Genomic DNA, 4377 nt, shown 5'->3' with positions numbered 1-4377 from the left:
GTATAGGTGTTTATTGGTAGCCTAATTTAACTTAAGCGCTCCAGTGACTTAGGTGAGAGATGGAGAGGGAGAGCGGACGGCAGTGCGAGCGCGCGAGATGTCGAAATCTGGATAAAACTGCAGCTCGACACTGCCTCCTGAAACTAAACGCCCTTTTAACGTAAACAGCTGGATTTTTAGATTTTTACCTTAATGGTCAGTATTATGTAGGCTGTTCAAGACCGCGCTCTTTTGACTCTATAATTATTCTTGCACCAGAGGGAAAATCCAAAATGATCGTTTATAGGGAAGATTTATACAAATTGTAAAACGTTGAAATTAAAAGAATATAACTCAATATTATAGAATTGCTGCGGATTAAAACTCTCGGTGAAACCACAAAAAATGGTTCCAAAACTTCTGTGTGTGGTGGCGTAAAAATTACAACTCGCTGCAGCTGAAAATGGGACCACACACGCAAATCGATTCAACATTCCAGTGTTGTATTGAATATTTTTTACATGTTAAGGTACTTTTTGTACTTGGCGTTTCGGGTAAATTGTTGCTTTAAAATGTATATAGTCAAGGAAGATGTCAGGAAGATGTTATAAACACATCAAAGGGAAAAAACGGTTCTAACTTGGGAAAGTTCTCGTAGAGTTACTGTTGGAAATGAAATGTTCTAAGGACGATTTTATTTATAACTGTGTTTATGTTATGCCTATTTCATGAAATCAAGTCATAAAATGAGCAAATTCGTGTGTGCATAAACATCGTTTCATGAATTCGATAACACACGAAAGTTGATTATAAATTCAGTCCCAATTTACGAAATGCTGAGGCACAGCCTACTTCACAGCCTACTACTCTATAGAGCTCTATATCAAATTCCAAAAATTTCACAGCTTTACTAATATCATTTCATGAATTTGTCTGCGTTGTATAAACAGGGGCTATTATAATTTCATGTATTGGAGAATGCATGAAATTCATAGCATAAACATAGTATATGTTAAAATTTGTTAAAGGCTTTTTTCTATTGTCACGGATGCTTCGCCATTTTCTACGCGCCACTTGCAGTCCAGCTCCGATTCGCAATATGCCGACATGGACCTTAAGGGAGTGGGAGCCGGATTGGGAACAGGGTTGTTAAGTTAATGCTGCAGGAAATCGCCCAGAGTCCTGATAATGGCTCCTCCAGCTGTCCCTTAGCAGGCCTCCTTTTTTCTTCTACCCTGTAGGAGCCAGCACGGAGCCAGTTTTTTTTACCCTTGCAGAGGGTATATTGATTTCAGTCAGAAGTTTGCAACGCAGTGAAGGAGACGTCTCCGACCCCATAAAGTATATATATTCTTGATCAGCATGACTAGACGAGTTGATCTAGCCATGTCCGTCTGTCCGTCCATTTCTGTGCAAACTAGTCTCTCAGTTTTAAAGCTATCGGGCTGAAACTTTCCCAAAAGTCTTATATCTTATCTTTTGCAGGTAGTATATAAGTCGGAACCAGCCGGATCGGACAACTATATCTTATAGCTCCTATAGGAATAATCGGAAAAAAAAATTATATCTTTGGTGTCTTTTTATATATAACCTCCTTAGCTTGGAAATAACATTTTTTAACCAGTTTTGAATTTCAAATTAAATTTTATTAAAATCGGACGACTATATCATATAGCTGCCATAGGGACGATCGGAAAATTGGTGGGAAAATAATAAGAAACAAATTATAGCTTCGGTGTTTTTTTTTAAATATAACCTCCTACGCTTGAAAAAAATATTTTTTAATTAGTTCAGAATTTCGAATTTAATTTTATCAAAATCGGACGACTATTTTATATAGCTGCCATTGGAACGATCGGAAAATTGGTGGGAAAATAATATGAAACAAATTATACCTTCGGTGTTTTTTATCATATAACCTCCTACGCTTGGAAATAACATTTTTTAATTAGTTCTGAGTTTCGAACTTAATTTTATCAAAATCGAACGACTATATCATATGGCTGCCATAGGAACGATCGGAAAATTGGTGGGAAAATAATATGAAACAAATTATAGCTGTGTTTTTTGACATATTATCTTATACTATTGGGAATACCATTTTTTGTATTTTTTAATTTAATAATTATAACTGCAAGGGTATACAAACTTCGGCTTGCCGAAGTTAACTTCCTTTCTTGTTATACCCGTTACTCGTGGAGTAAAAGGGTATACTAGATTCGTCGGAAAGTATGTAACAGGCAGAAGGAAGCGTTTCCGACCCCATAAAGTATATATATTCTTGATCAGGATCACCAGCCGAGTCGATCTAGCCATGTCCGTCTGTCCGTATGAACGCTGAGATCTCGGAAACTATAAGAGCTACAGCACTGTGATTAGGCATGCAGATTTCTGAGATTCCTGCGCAGCGCATGTTTGTTTCAGCAGAGTGCCACGCCCACTTTAATGCCCACAAGCCGCCCAAAACTGTGGCTCCTACAGTTTTGATGCAAGAATAAAAATCTTAACTGAAATGCATTGTTCTCATCAATACCTATCGATTGACACAAAAAAAAGTTTGTCACGCCCACAAACTTAAAAAAATCGTAAGTATGAACGTGGATATCTCGGAAACTATCAAAGATAGAAAATCGGGATCCCAGATTTAGATTCCGTAGCTTTGTACGCAGCGCAATTTTGTTACGCGAATATGCCACGCCCACAAACCGCCCAAGCCTGTGGCGCCCACAATTTTTATGCTAGATACAAAATTTTAACTGAAATGTATTGGTCTCGTCAATACCTATCGATTGATCTAAAAAAAAATTTGCCACGCCCACTCTAACGCCCATAACGTTTAAATATGCCTACCGCCGGTAGGTGGCGCATTTAAATCTCGCTTTGCTGCTTGCATATCTCCATTTCCCTTTGGTCCCGTAAGCAATTAACGGGTATCTGATAGTCGAGGTACTAGACTATAGCGTTTTCCCGTGTTTTCTATTATATCTTTATTGCCGCTGGCCTCCGACGGACAAGTCCTCAGTCCGGATTATAATCGCCCCCCATGCCCAGCCCAGAAGTGTCTGAAGTTCAGATTGTTGATTACATGTGTACATCCATTGCTTTATCCTTCTTTTTATTTGACCTGTTAATTAATCCGGAATTAGACCCGAGAGCCTTAGTTGTCCTCGTCGTTGGCCTATAAGAAAACTCGCGATTATGAGTTTTCAGTGGGATAGTTTACAGCACATATTACGTACCGTTTGGCCTGTCCCTTCTTTTTCCTTGGAACTCCTCAGGAATAGGTGACCCGACCCGCGCGCATCCCGTGTGTCCCTTTTAGTTTGCCGTGTTTCCATGCCAGCTCTATCAATACATGACTGGTAGAGCATATCTTTCCGCGGCGCCTGTAGCCTTTTCCATTGGGGAACGAATTCTTAGCTTTGACCGCGTAAAATCAAAATGAGGAAAGATAAATAAGTTAATAGGAGAACAAGGCTAAATGTTTTTACTTACCGTGATTATGAAACGTCTGTTAAATCCTAAATGTGCGAGTAAGTTGTCCCTGTGCGGTAGATGGGACTGTCGAAGTCGCGAGGAACGGCTCCAACCGACCGAGAATGGGTGGTGTCCCTGCAGAATCCTACGGGCATCCTTGGATGGCCGTGCTCGCTTGGCTAAGTCAATGATTTCCACAAAAATAGCCAAATTGTCCGTCATTTTTACTTATTTGCCATTGCTTATGTTTTATTTCTTTGTGATGACAGCTAGTTTCATGATGTGAGACAGCGTAATTATCGATATTTTATGTTGCCAGCTGTGGCATTAGGGTTACTCCGTCCTGAGGTAAAATGAGCCAGCGTCACTGCCATAGAAAAAATGCAGTTCGTAACAAACTACTTATTAACATAAATAAAAACATCCTTTAAACATGCCATTTATTTGTATTTCTTCGTGCTTTTGCTTGACAGGTGTGACTCGGATCCCTCCGAACTTATTTTACGTGGCGTGTTCCACAATGAAGGAATTACAACCACGGCATTCTAATATACCCACAAGTGAGTATATAATGCACGGGTCTAGGTAAAGCGCCAGACCAACGCCCCGGGCTAGAAGCTATAGCTATGTACATAGCAACCACCCCAGTAGCAATTCGAGTACTTACTTGTCGGGCAAGCACTCCCCCTTGCGTAGGGATGAGATCTATCTAAAATCTCTACCGTTTGTGGGTCACAGCACCCGAGTTGTATAACGCAACATCCACGTCGAGCCCGGAGACTCTACCCGCGATTTAGGTGTCAACCACAGCCACCACGATACTCCCACAAGGGGGCCAACCTCAATGAGCAGTCTTGGAGCTGCCCAACCCGTGGTATCGAAATTACAGGCTCGGTAGGCCTCACCCCTTCAGCTCCGACA

The 4377-nt window shown here is 40.6% G+C and overlaps 1 long non-coding RNA gene across 1 annotated transcript; it reads right to left on the bottom strand.

Annotated features, from left to right (window-relative positions):
- Nucleotides 1-3026: 3026 nt before the first annotated feature.
- LOC119559726 lies at nt 3027-3752 on the bottom strand. The gene is made up of 3 exons (XR_005220946.1): nt 3475-3752; nt 3219-3399; nt 3027-3157 (listed from the first exon to the last, which is right to left on the bottom strand). It is a non-coding gene; the product is annotated as an uncharacterized LOC119559726 (long non-coding RNA).
- Between the last annotated feature and the right edge of the window lie 625 nt (nt 3753-4377).

The sequence above is a fragment of the Drosophila subpulchrella genome, unplaced genomic scaffold (genome assembly GCF_014743375.2).
Source record: "Drosophila subpulchrella strain 33 F10 #4 breed RU33 unplaced genomic scaffold, RU_Dsub_v1.1 Primary Assembly Seq35, whole genome shotgun sequence".
Lineage (NCBI taxonomy): Eukaryota > Metazoa > Arthropoda > Insecta > Diptera > Drosophilidae > Drosophila > Drosophila subpulchrella.
Note: the sequence above shows the minus strand (reverse complement) of the source record. Positions and strands in the feature narration are given on the sequence as shown.